Source organism: Neomonachus schauinslandi, chromosome 4 (assembly GCF_002201575.2).
Source record: "Neomonachus schauinslandi chromosome 4, ASM220157v2, whole genome shotgun sequence".
NCBI lineage: Eukaryota > Metazoa > Chordata > Mammalia > Carnivora > Phocidae > Neomonachus > Neomonachus schauinslandi.
This window is the reverse complement of record NC_058406.1, coordinates 58,174,322-58,188,805: the sequence shown is the minus strand read 5'-3', so window position 1 is coordinate 58,188,805 and position 14,484 is coordinate 58,174,322. Positions and strand designations below refer to the sequence as shown.

Below are 14,484 nucleotides of genomic sequence, written 5' to 3'. Positions count from 1 at the left end.
TAATATTAATAGTCTTTATCCAGTCTCTGGAGAATTGTTTACTCCCTAGTAGAATCAAGACTTGTTCCTGCCTGCCCCCCTCCCATCCCACCCCATTTATCATTTATTTAAGGTTGCCCTCTATAAAAAAGTTGCTGTGAAAGTATATATTAAGAAAATATGAAACTTGAAGGAGTTTATCTATTTAAAGGGGTGATGAACTACATGCATATCTATTTGAAATACAAGGTAGAAAAGGAGGCAGGCAAGTAGAAGGTATACAGTCCTTTTTTGTCTTTAATGGTATGCTCCTAAGCATTTCATTTAATAGAGACTTCAGTTTTCTGATGTGCCAAAAAAGAAAAAAATAGTGTCATGGATGAAATTACCTCTAAAGTTGCTTTGACTCTAACATTCTGTATTGTAATAAGTGTTAGAACAAAGAAAAGGTCCTATGGGAATTCAGTGCTGTTCATATCACTTCTGGCAAGGGATTAAAAAAAAAAAAGCTTTAAGAAAAGAATTTTGTGCTTGAGAGTTCTCAAAAATGCATCGGTTGGCTAGATTTTGAACACTTAGAAAAAAAGTGTAAGATGAGAGATGGGGAAGAGCATTGCAGGTGGATAGAACAGCCAGACAGCAAAAGCTGGAGTCAGAGAAATAAGAAGTAGTTGGTCCATTTAGGCTGCCTCATACATGACAGATAAAGCTCAACTCTAGAGGGCCTTGAGTGCCTGGCTAAGCAGATTTTATTTTCTTTCTGTGCAAATGAAGGGTGTTTACATATTTGGTACAATATTCTTCAATACAGGACATTTCATCTACCTGAGGGGATAAAGACTTAACGACCACCAATGTATAATAAAAATTAAAAATACTGAGTGTCATTGGATAAATCAGATGCTTATTAGGGTATTAATAGTAACCCTTAATAAATATAAATTTCTCAACCTGAAAAATTTGATTTCTGTAATTTCCATGTTTTTAATACATAAGAATTGAATGATTGCTTATAATAGAAATACTCCTTGTGAATTTAAATAAGTACTGATCAAACTCAGCCTTTCAAAAAGAAACTTATTTTAGCATCATATATTATTATGAAAGACTGGAAAGCTGTTTTTAATTTGAGTTCTAGTAGCTTACTGATAATTTATGAAATTCGTATTTATTGGTATCTGAATGATGCATAATATCAAGCTATCATATTAATTTTTATATTAAAATGAATATTTATTTATCAATATATGTTATTTAAAATCATGGACTGGATATGATTTTAGAAAATAGAATTATCTAGCATAATTACTCATTAGAATCAAATGACCTTCCTTCAGATTTTTAACTCTATTTCTGCTCCAATTTTGATGTACTTACATACTGGATTACAAGAGATACTCAGAGATAAATATTGAAATTTTTATCTAGGGATTTAAGTTTGGATATTTTATTAATATTAAATTTCATCCTTCTGTGTGTTTGAAATGCTTGCCGAAATGGTTGAGTAGATATTTAAAAGGCTAAGAACAGATTGCTGGTATGGAAAAATGAGAGAGAGAACTGCAAAAACTAATCTTTAAAATGAACTTGGGCAGAGGCCAGGAATATGAGAATGCTCAATTTAAAGTAATCTGAGCTTTTTGATGGTAAATGTGGGAGGGTGGTTAATCTTTCTTACAATCTGTGTACCATTCTGCCTATTTGAAAATGATAGATATTTGAGGGAGATGGATGTTTATAGTCACAGACTGCATTTCAGATAGTCTGTAATACAGCATTCTGATATTTTTGCCCACAGTATTTTTCTTTGTTACTTATTATAGACCTTCTGACCATATTATTAGGATTCATTTTTTTATGCATTGAGTTTCTTTCTAACGAATGTCCTTATTTTTATTTAATATTTCCTTTCTCTAATGTCTGGCATATTTGAGCTGTTTTTATCCTGGTCAAATAAAGCATGCTACATGTAGAACTCTGTAAAGTTCTACATGTAGCATGTACAAAAGGTTGTACAAAAGTATTTTTCTTTACTATTTGAAAAAGGTTTATATCTTATTTTCCTTTTTAATGTTTTTTCTTTAATGGTTAAAAGTTTTAAACAACTAAAGATTTCATTTACTGCTGACTAAATTGAATCATTTACCTGCTCTAATCTATTCTAAAATAGATGCTTATTGCTTCAGGTCATTTATCTGACTATAATCTAGAACCTATAATTTGTTTATCATTTTGAAGGATTGCAGTGACCTAAACTCACTGTGATTGAACAAAAGAATCATATCTTTCCGAAGGCAGTTTATTGTTCCTTTTATATCCTTCCATAAGAAAGATATTTTAAAATTATAAACTGATATACTTACTTCAGTTCTTCATTTGGTCTTGGCTTTATTCCTCTTGATGCATCTTCAAAATACTTAATTTTTATCAATTCATCCTTTAAGTGTCAAATTCACTTTCCTAGATTTTCAGTATTTACTCTCTCTCTCAAACTTTACCTCCTGTTCAATTATAGGACATTTATATAGGACCAAAGCTAATAGTTACATATGTAGGAATGAATGTCATGGTTGAATGATTTGTTTGATAGAAATACAGGTTTCCCCTAGGCAGCAAAGACTGGGTGACAGCACTGAAGGAGTGTAATGATTATTTGTTTATAGAGTTTTTGAAAAGGTGTCTTCACTTGGCCCTCTCTGCTCCTTTGACCCCAGCTCAAGCATTAAGATATTTTTGGTGGGGCGCTTGGGTGGCTCAGTCAGTTAAGCATCTGACTCTTGATCTCAGCTCAGGTCCTGATCTCTGGGTCATGAGTTCAAACCCTGTGTTGGGTTCCACACTAGGTGTGGAGCCTACTTTAAAAAAAAAAAAGAAGAGGGCGCCTGGGTGGCTCAGTTGGTTAAGCGACTGCCTTCAGCTCAGGTCATGATCCTGGAGTCCCGGGATCGAGTCCCGCATCAGGCTCCCTGCTCAGCAGGAAGTCTGCTTCCCCCTCTGATGCTCCCCCGTCTCATGCTCTCTCTGTCTCTATCTCATTCTCTCTCTCAAATAAATAAATAAAATCTTAAAAAAAAAAAGAAGATATCCTTGGATCTTTGGATTAATAACTATGTGCCCAGACCGATCACCATTGAAAAGGTGTTGGGCAAACAGGTAGTAAATCCTGCAAATGCTTTCCAGGGACTGGGTTCCAAGCTGCCTCCACTTGTCAGAATAGCTGATAAGCTTAAAGATAACTTAATGTCAAAAACCAATGGTGGTATACCTCTGTGCAGTGTATTGCCGAAACTGATTGGCTAATAGACAGTGCTATGCTCAAAGATGAATAGGTATATATTTTTAATTATCTTGCAAACCTGAATGTGGAAAAAAAACACAAGCCCATTGGTGGATATGTTTTTTGTTAGAGTTCTCTTTTTTTCAACAAGGCAAGTTTTTTATATGACTGTAAAACAAAACAAACAAACAAACAAAAAATAAACTCTTCAAAGGCTAATTACCTAACCAGCTTGTGTTGGCCATCCTGGAATGTACATTAAATGACATTTTATAGGTCCAAAAAAAAAAAAATACAGCTTTTTTTTCCCCATTAATCTTTCTCTTTTAAGACACTGAATCTTTCTGTCTCTATTTTCCCTATTAGATCATGATCTTTTCCATTGATGCTTTTCTTTCCTCTCAAGTGTCTTATTTCAGATTGAACAGGTTTCATTCATTTTCCAAAGGAATTTACAACACTTGATGAAATCATATTTTCTCACAGTCTGGCAAAATATACCTGGACAACCCATGTCATTTTAAGATATTATTTCAAAACCTTTGTAGATAGGTCTACACAAAATTACATAAATTTCCTTCAAATCTCTCTAACGCTCTTCTCTTCAGGATCTTCCACTTTGGGTATTGAATTTGTTCTGTTGCTAGTAATAAAGAAACTTATGAAATGTGACATATCTGGATGCCCTACAAGTAGACAGGATAGACACTGACTTATAAAACTTGTTTCTAGTTTTAAATAGATTATTTGATGCAATATTAACTATTTTCTCATATACTACTTTCTTTCTGCTACTAAGATGTACTTTCCAGTGGCCATTATTAGATTTTACTATATATATATAATATATATAATATATATACAAACCATCTGAGAAACTTTGAATAACTTTCTTGCATTACTTATGAAAAAATAGATTTCAGTCTTAAAACTGTTATGTTATGCTGAACAAGGTCAGAATTATGTTGAGAAGGTAAAAAGAAAGAAAAACTCAAATAGCATGTAACCGCAAACATGTAATGGTATGGTTCTTAGCAGCACCAACACAATTATGCTGATTTTTTGCTATTGACTATATAGTTTATTTTAAGGAATGTGTTCAATTTGACTTTTAGTTTCCTTTACTTGAGTTAAATTGACTTCTGATATTCATTCTGAAGTCATTTAAAAATTATGAATATATTTTAATATACATTAATGTATCGATATATGATATATAACCCAGAGTTAGTGAGTATATCAGCAGGGCTCAGTCAGGAAACCAAAAGCAATGCTAGTTATTTCAAACAGAGATTGGATTAAGGAAGCTATTTATGAAAGGCTGAAAGAGGAAAAAGGAAAGTGTGAGATAATCCAGAGATTACTAATAACAGGAGGAAAAAAAGTTGTGAGGAAAGCTCAGGAATGAATTGGGGGAGGAGTAGGGGAGGAGCCTTCATGTCCTAAAGGTTAGGTAACAGATGGCCTGGACAGCTGGTACTTGTTCTTAGGAATATGTGGCCTGATAGGTTGCCCCCAAAGGAGTCATATGTAAATGACTAGGTGTGCTTTAAAAAGTGAACTTTAAAAAGTGCTTTAAAAAGGGTTGCCGGAGTGGTGGGGGGTGGGAGGCATGGGTGGCTGGGTGATAGACATTGGGGAGGGTATGTGCTGTGGTGAGCGCTGTGAATTGTGTAAGACTGATGAATCACAGACCTGTATCCCTGAAACAAATAATGCAGTATATGTTAAAAAAAAAAAAAGATAGCAGGAGGGGAAGAATGAAGGGGGGGAATCAGAGGGGGAGACGAACCATGAGAGGCTATGGACTCTGAGAAACAAACAGGGTTCTAGAGGGGAGGGGGGTGGGGGGATGGGTTAGCCCAGTGATGGGTATTAAAGAGGGCACGTTCTGCATGGAGCACTGGGTGTTATACGGAAACAATGAATCATGGAACACTACATCAAAAACTAATGATGTAATGTATGGTGATTAACATAACATAATAAAAAAAAAGTGAAACTCTATGAGTGTAGCACAAAACAGTTTTATATCTGTCCCTGTCCCTCATGTTTGTTTGAAACTGCTAGAGAGATCAGGTAAATTGGATGTTACCCGGCACTGATCCTTTGAATTTTCTGGATGGTCTAAAGTAATAAAAGTGTCCTGGTCACTGTTAGTCAGAAATCATGTGTATGTGAAGAGCTGATGTGTCTGCTACTTCTAGGCAAGCATAATAGACAAAATTCCAAATTTCATTCCCCCAGCTTTGACGTGATTTGAACTTGTAGTCTGTTGTGGGAAGGAGGGTGTGAGGATTGGCAGGTGACTTTGATTTCTCTATTTCCTTGTCTAGTGCTTGTGTGATTTCTGAGCTTTTCAGTGTTGATGAAGAAGAAGAGGGGCTGAGGAGAGATAAGAAGCAAAGAAGTTATTTTTTGACTCGTGCTATTGTAATGTGATATCCAGCGTTCTCTTTACTTGGCAGATGTTCAAAACTAATACTTTCTCAAATGTTTTCTTTAGACATATCTGCACTAGGAATATCCAACTGCACTTCTTATAAAACATATGCATTCTCTGGCTCAATATTGTTCATTTCCCTCTTGTTCTATAATTTCCATAGGTTTACTATGACCTAAGAAGCAGTTTCCTAAGGTTAAATGCCTCTAAGTCATCCCAGGCTGGCTTTTTCTCCATCATGGTCTACAGATATTGCAAGTTAAATACTCATGCCCCTTTGCTCTGAGAACTCCGGGGAAATTCCTTACATGGCCTTCTCACCTCTCTCTGCTGTTTGAGAAACAAGGTTGACATAATATCTTTCCTTTGTATCTGTGGCTCAAAGACCCCCTCCACCCATACTATGACTGTTGAAGACCCTTTCACCTGACATGAGGTAGAGATGTACCCCCACAGGCCTGCAAACATTTCTTAAAAAAAAATTCCCAGTCTCTTCAGTATCAATCTGTTATACCTTTAAGGCCTGTGGTCACGAAACCAGTATCTGACTACACACTTGGAAGCAATAGCACATAAGTGACTTAGCATCTCACTTTCGGACATTAGGGTGTCAGGACACCTGGGTGGCTCAGTCAGTTAAGCGTCTGCCTTCAGCTCAGGTCATGATCCCAGGTCCTGGGATCGAGCCCTGCATTGGGCTCCCTGCTCAGCAGGGAGTCTGCTTCTCCCTCTCCCTCAGCCCCTCTTCCCCGCTCGTGCTCTCCTCTCTCTCTCTCTCTCTCTCTCGCTTACTCTCTCTCAAGTAAATAAATCCTTAAGAAAAAAAAAGAACATTGGGGTGCCTTGCTATCCTTGTTTAGTCCTCAGTCTTTGAATATGCAAATAATTCACAAAGGATACCATCCCAATTTAATGGACTGTGCAACTTCAGAAGACCAGAAAACAAAAATAGAAACAAAACAAAACAAAAATGCAGAAGAAAAGAGAAAATATGGGTTAGAAGCAAAGTAAACAAAAACTATAAAATCCCAAGTATTTCTAATCAAGACAGGAAAGTACTACAGGTATATATTAACTGGGCATTAAACATGTATAGAGGAAATCTAAATCCCTGCACAACATGCTGGTAGAGTACCTGCAGGGACAGAAAAAGGACATGAAAGATAAAGGACTGGGGCAATAGGATTGGGATTTAGTCTATTACAAACAAGTGCAAAAAAGAATTGATGGCTAAAACCAATCTGATATACCTATAGTATATTTATAATTATTTCATGCTCAGTTTAACTTTTAGATTAATTAATTGCTACTTTGTCTGTAGGGAAATTGATATTCTCAGGCAAATGTCCCTTTCCTGACAAATCCCAATTAGAATCCCAAAGTGGCACTGGCTACTGGAAACACACTGACATATGGATGAACCTAAACAGAAACCAGACTATTAGGCTGATGGCCCCACAGGGGATAGGCTGCTTTGATTGGGTCTTCCTTAGCCATGGCCTTTAGTGGAGAGAGGAATGTCGAAAATTATGAAAATGATGTCCTAGAAATAGTTGCAAGATGTAATTTGAGTTGGATTTAATATTTAACCAAATTTAAAGTGGCTGTTATTCACAACCTCAACTGGAGTTTTCTTTGACATTCATCATAATCTGCATGTACTTAGTCACATATTTCATTACAAGAACCTTGTAATAGTCATTAGATCTTCTTTCTTTCTTGCATGCATATGCATACACACACACACACACACTATCTCTCTCTCTCTCTCTCCCCCAGTTTCTTTCCTTTCAGTGAGGTTCAGAGTTGATGGACTTGTTCTCTGATTTTTTTTTTGTCAGTGCTCTTACTGCACTTGCCAGTTTAACTGCCGAGGGTTAGCCGGCTGACAGGTTCATCATAATCAGCATCTATTCCATTTCCATTTTATACTCAGGGTCTATTGTTGCCAATTCATTCAAGGAGGTGTTTTTATTTAAGTGGTGCTTGAGTGCTGGCTCTGTGCACTGTGAATGCAGTCCTCAGAGGGAGTGATTCTGTAGAATGGTTCATTCTATGTGATTCTGGGCTACTGTGATGCTCCTGCCTATTGCAGATTCGTCTGAGAATTTTCTTCCCTCTAATGTAACAAGTGTTTATCTGGCTTGCATTATTCTCTAGCACTTTGTGAGCCACTATGTGGGATTCAGGGGAAGACTTTGACAAAGCCTTTACCAGCAAAGAGTTCCAAATATATTTTGGACTTAGCAATCATAACCTGTATTACAGAATCTATAGATAACAAATAGTTAAGTGTAAAAATATGTGGTTTAAGTGTATTTTTTAGGAAATGGAATTATTGCAGGTTTTGTATATGCCCTAATATCTTACTTCTTTTCAGCTGCATGTGTGTCTAGCAATTATGTTTCACAGCTGTGTATATTGCCTACTACATTTTTCATTTATCTCAGGATATATAGGAAATACACTTCTGAGTTGAATGCCCACACCAGCATTTTCTATCATCAGAAACTCTTCTTAAATATATTGCCAGAATTACCAATGATTTATCAGCAGAAGTAAAAACTGAGTAAGTCTTTAAACCCCTCTGATCATAAAAAAATTCCATATTTCTGTGAATCTGAAGATCTCCTCTCTGCTTCTTGACGTGCTATTGGTGTGGCACTTATTACGAGAAGATAGTCCTTGAGTATTTATTCCTTAATGTTGTATTCATTCCTCTTATCAAGTTGCTGAGACTTTTCTTTATTATGCTTTATATCCTTCAGGGATTCTGCCTGGTAGTCCTCTTGATCACAATATTGAGCTAGTATCCGGGAACACAAAGTATTTTGTAGTTATTGTTGTTTTTCTCTTCAACACTTAGACAGTTCTTAGAGTTAAATAGATTAATGTTGGAAAATTAGAAGTCTGAAGAAATGTACTTCTTCATTTTATAGCTTTAGCAAGAGCCTACCTCTGAAATATTTCATGTTTTCTCTTGCTTATTTTCTTGTTGCTAGCATGATTTCATATCTGGACATCTGACATAGCCACTCCACATCCATTCATCCATTCTTTATCTTGCTTCTGTGGTGTTCTCTTTGAAATGAAGACATGTCCATGTCACTTTCTTGATCAGAAACCTCCGTGGCTTCTCAATCCTTACAGGAAAGAAGTGGTCCTCAGCATAATATTCACATGCCTTCAACATCAGGCCATCACTGTTATCATCTACTGTTGTCCTAACATATCCTGAACTATTACATTGCATAATTTGCTGTTTTCCGAACTTTTCACAATCTGTTGTACCTCCATGTCTTGACTCATTCTGTTCTTTTTGTCTGGAATGGCCATTCCTGACATTGTTACCTGGTAAGGTCTTAATAATTTTTCAAAGTCTAGGTCAGATTCTTTTTTTTTTTTTTTTTTTTTTTGAGAGAGAGAGAGAGAAACAGCATGAGAGGGGATAGGGTCAGAGGGAGAAGCAGGCTGCTGAGCCGGGAGCCCGATGTGGGACTCGATCCCAGGATTCCGGGATCATAACCTGAGCCGAAGGCAGTCGCTTAACCAACTGAGCCACCCGGGCGCCCGGGTCTAGGTCAGATTCTACTGCTTTCATTCCTTGGGAAAATTTCCCTTTCATGAATGCACAATTTATTTTGTTTATATTCATAATACATAATTTATCATAATCTGACTCATACGATTGTTATATGTGAATGTTCTCCTTGCTTACTACTCAATAGTAGAATCTTCAATGACTTGAATGTCATATTCTTCAAGAATCTAGCAGTGTCTTGTATTCATTCAGTGACTTGTATTCAGTTGTTATGTTGGAATCTCTTTATTTTATTAAAATATGTTACTCATGGAGCATCCGTAATAACATCTTTCCTGTTTTTTTTTCTAATGTTGTTTCTTGGAGCACAAAGATCTTTGCATGCTTTACTTCAGTTATCATCAGAGCTCACTAAGGAGTGATTATTTAAAAGGATCACAAACTTTTTAAAGACAGAGTGATATTTTTTGTCAAAAATTTTACCAGAGTTTTTGAGCAGAAATCATTTGCAGATAGAAATATTATATGAGGGATTAAAAAAAATATGCCTGAGCTTGCATACTCAGTGGCAGAATACATTGTCTCAGCTAAGTGTCCTGACTTACTGAATAGTTCCCTTGACCTTGAAAACTACATTTTTTATGGAAGCATCATGGTTTTGTGGAAGAAATATGAACCTCCCATGGGAATGGGCTAACTCTAATCTTAGCTTAAACATATAAATATATATAAACATATACACATTTATATATAAACATATAAATCTGTAATTTATTCTTTAAATAAACATAATCATATGATTTATGTAAGTAATGTTTTGCCCCCCCCTTTTTTGTCTTAAAAACTACATCATGGAATTTTATCCTCACCAGCGTTTGTAGAACTAGCTCATCCTTATTTACCGCTGAGGGACATTCAGTAGTATGGATGTCACAGACTTATGTAAAGATTTTTCTAAAGAGGAAACCACTATAGAATAGTGGTTAACAGCTTTGGTTAGATTCATACTTTAAACTTTTTAAACCTTGCTCCACTACTTACCAATTATGTAACACCTTTGCTAAGGTCTAACACATGAGGATATAGTATTTAGGAAATAGCTAAGAATTACGAACCCTAGAATATAGGCTTAGCAAAAGAAATTTTAGCTCTCTTATAATAAGGGCATGCCACCAGCAGGTGGCAGCAACTTTGAGCGGTAATCATAAACACCAAAAATGGTGCTTTGTTAATTGCATATGTTTCAGGGAGCAAATGAAAATAAATGACCTGGCAAATATTACATTCTGAAAGTACACTTATTAATAGAGTTGTGTTACATTGTTACATATTGCTTAATATTATATAAAAGTGAAATAATACCTGTGCCGCACGTGAGGAAAATGCATTCAGGAGTTTGCAGTGGTACAGACTGAATCAGTTTTGTACACATATCTATGAAATGGTTTGTGGCCTGATTCTAAACATAAAATTAATTCCATTGTTTCCTCTCTGTGTGTTAATAAAGGAAGTAAAAAATGGCAAAGAGTGATAACAGAGGCAATTGTAGGTTAAGTTTGGAAAGCAGAATGTCTTCCAAAGAACTGCTGCAACATACCTGGTTTAACAAAGAGTAAAAAGAGGTCTGGTTCTGCTGTTTAGTTATCTAGGTTTATATCCTGGCTCTATCCATTATTAGATATGTGGCTTGAGTAAATACGTATTTCTTCCTGTGTGAGCAGTGGAAATAACAATTATATGGACTCCACTGTGTTGTAAAAATTCAATGAAATCGTTATAAAATAAATTGTTAGTAACACCAAAAGTATAGTAGGTGCTCAATTAAAAAAAAGCAATTATCTTTTTCTAATATGGTCTTAAACTGTATTTTGAATTTATTTCTATTAAATATCCATCCTTATATCTGGTTCAAATTCTGTTGTACTCAAGTCAGTTTCACTCTTTGTTTGTTTCCTGGATTTTATGCTTAAAATATAAAAGGTCATTTTTAAAAACCTATATATTTAAGGCAAATATCCAGATACAAATTCCTTTACCACAGAGGTCTGTGTTGAAGTGGCAGGATGTGGTCATGGGGAAGAACACAAAGTCCAAGCACTACCATCACCCTTGTTCCATCAAATAGATCTGATGCGTTATCTGAGAAAGTAGCAATATTTTTGGTAAGTAAAAAATATAAAGTTTACATCGTCCATTTTAAAAAGTCTTATTTTACTACCTTTTTCTCTGCTTGACTGCTACACATGTTAAATTAATATATACTTAATCATACCCTGCCTTTTTAAAAAACAAACAAAAAAAATTAACTACATTGGTTATTTTTAGTTATTTGACCTATTTACAGTATGCTTAATTTTCATCTTCTTATAACGAGCTTTACAGCTGAGAGAAACAGTTTAGAAATATATTTCTTTCCTTTCGAACATCCTAATGTAATAACATAATAGAACACAATTTTTACATAAATATAAATATTTAATTTTCCATCTGTGTAGTTTAATGTAGCTTTTAATTGTAATGCTGTAGGTGTGCACATTTTTTGCTAGGAGGATATAGAACCATATAAACATTTGTGACATTCAGAAATGTTAAATGCTTATTGGGAACGCTTCACACTTTTCCATAGAGGTTTTACATCTCAAGACCAAACTCATTTCTATATAAATAAATAGTTTATATAGAATATCTAAGTAATCAGTCTAGGAAGACAGATTGCTGTGAACAATTCTTTTCTCACAGCATTACATCAGGACTCACTAAAATGTACTTATGCTAAATCAGAGTGCCTTTTCAGGAGTTGTAAACTGTTGACATGATTTTTGATAGAACCAAGCGGTTCTCGCATGGAGAAAACAACTTTTGATTCATGTACCATAAAAAATTTCAACTATGATGCAGTTCCTTACATGTAAAGTTATTCCTAAATCTGTCCATCTGTGATTTGTGAAACAGTTGCAAAACAGTGAATGAGGAGGCCTTGGGAAGAACTCTCCTGAGAGACAACAGAAATGGGAAACTGTCCCAATTCGACCACTCAAGGGCCACATGACCTTTCATAAATTATTCTAACTTTCCAGTCTCTCTTTCCTTGTCTGTAAAACAAGAGTTGTAAAAGGACCTAAGTTCATACAGAATTTTTGTGGAGATTTAATGAAATAATAAAGTGCCAAGCTGGCTCAGAGGCCTTATCAATTCATGTTAGTGAATTTCATTTTTAGAGAAGCCTTTAACCCTTTACATGTTTTCTTTCTGAGTACCCTTTCCTAACCCTGCCCCTGGCTTCCCTACCCCCACCCATTCTTGCTCACTTCTAAGTCTTGGTGCATAGGAATGACTAAATTCTAAAAACTAAATAAATAAATAAATAGGCTTTTGAGTCTGAACTCCATGATTTATTAGCTATTTTAAGAAAAACATTTAGGCTTCCTGAGCCCCATCTATATCTATAAAGAAGAGGAAATTATACTAAATCCAGTGAGATCATGGGAGAGATATAAGTCTCAATCCTAGTAATGTTGTGAAGATCATTTGTAAACTATCATCTACTATTCTGTGATTTCTTACTGTCATTCCACGGTAAGACTCAGAAAAGGCAAATACCTTTGCCGACCCACCCATGGGCCTTCTGAGACAGGGAGGTAACTGCAGTTGCCCACTAATCTTCCAGTTCCTTATGGACAAGAAATATTGCGTACCTGCTCTATTTGACATTCCGTTTAATGTACTGTCACAAAATGAGGTTTTGTGGAGGAGAAGGAAGTGGGATACATTTACCAGAATAAAGAAACTAAGATATGTAGAGGTTGTGATCCTCCCAAAGTGGACCACTGAGTTAATTAACGGCAAACTAGGAAGTCAGCACTCAAAAACACTCTTCCCTTTCCTTTCCTGCTCACCCAAAAGGAGATACAATTTATACTCCATGGTAGGTGATCACACCTGCATGCACAATAGACCCCCTTCTGGTGTTTTTCAAGAGCCAAAGAAATAAAACAATACTGCAAGGAAGTAACACACCGATGCAGGGTCTAGTTACAATGTAGCTGTAAAGTGCTGCCTTGTCTTTGCCCCCTGCTCAAAATAAAGCTGTTACCTTTCTAGCCCTGTCCGCCATGGTGCTTAGCAGCCAGGGATGCATGGTCTCAGACATGTTTACCAAGTAAAACACTGACTTGAGGGGCACCTGGGTGGCTCAGTCATTAAGCGTCTGCCTTCGGCTCAGGTCATGATCCCAGGGTCCTGGAATCGAGCCCCACATCGGGCTCCCTGCTCGGCCAGGAAGCCTGCTTCTCCCTCTCCCACTCCCCCTGCTTGTGTTCCCTCTCTCGCTGTGTCTCTCTCTGTCAAATAAATAAATAAAATCTTTAAAAATAAATAAATAAATAAATAAATAAATAAATAAATAAATAAATAAATAAGGAAGTAACACACCTGTGTGCTTTTGGCCAGGGCCATTATATATTGTAAATGGCCACGTGTTTTCAAATAAGAGTGTTCTGAAGCTAATTTTATATAAAAATAAAGTGTCATTTCATTCCGCATGTGTTCAAGGGATCCTCTGCTACACAACCGCTGTGCTATTTTCCTTGTAAGAAGGGATACAAGAAAATAATACTGCTCAGGTTTGTTCCATCTTCCTGAGACACATGCGGCAATTGAGATTTGCATTCTTTAGCAAAAAGAGAGCATTTTGTTGCTTTTCTTGTTTAAAGTAAAAATACGAAAATGAAGCAATAAATCATGGCAGGCCAGGGTTTCTGTATGATTATAGCACACCTTCGGCGGTATTTTAAAGCATGAGTCCGAGTGGCTTTGTCCTCTTCAGGGACATGGAATAATTCCCCAGAAAAGTACTGTCTGGAGTGTTATATTAATATTATGAAATAGAGTTTATACACAAAAAAGAAATCATGTAGATCTGTGCTTTTAGTAGGTGATATATGCATGGCAAAGTATAAAAATGCAGGATTGAGTATAAAAACTCAGTATAAAATACTCAGTAAAAACTGAGTATAGAAATGCAGGAACAGAAGTGTTTTGTTTGTGAACCCAGTTAGACGTCTCAAATTGCTGATGACTTGAAAATCTGGTGCATTTCTTAAAATCAATTAAATGATTAAAACCAGACAATTGATCATAAGATGATTGCTTATGTTAACGTGGTTACAATTTAAGGTGTATGAAAGTGAAATAGTGTGAAAGTTGATGATTAATGTTTCATACGTTAAGAAATGGCATCACTTA

General features: G+C 35.9%; 1 protein-coding gene and 1 non-coding gene across 2 annotated transcripts in view; both read left to right on the top strand.

The window, feature by feature from the left end:
* Nucleotides 1-14,484, top strand: part of NEGR1 (neuronal growth regulator 1) — an 861,650-nt gene that overhangs the window by 244,802 nt on the left and 602,364 nt on the right. The window lies entirely within an intron of this gene.
* LOC123324735 lies at nucleotides 13,260-13,390 on the top strand. Its single transcript, XR_006540002.1, has one exon. It is a non-coding gene; the product is annotated as a small nucleolar RNA SNORA63 (small nucleolar RNA).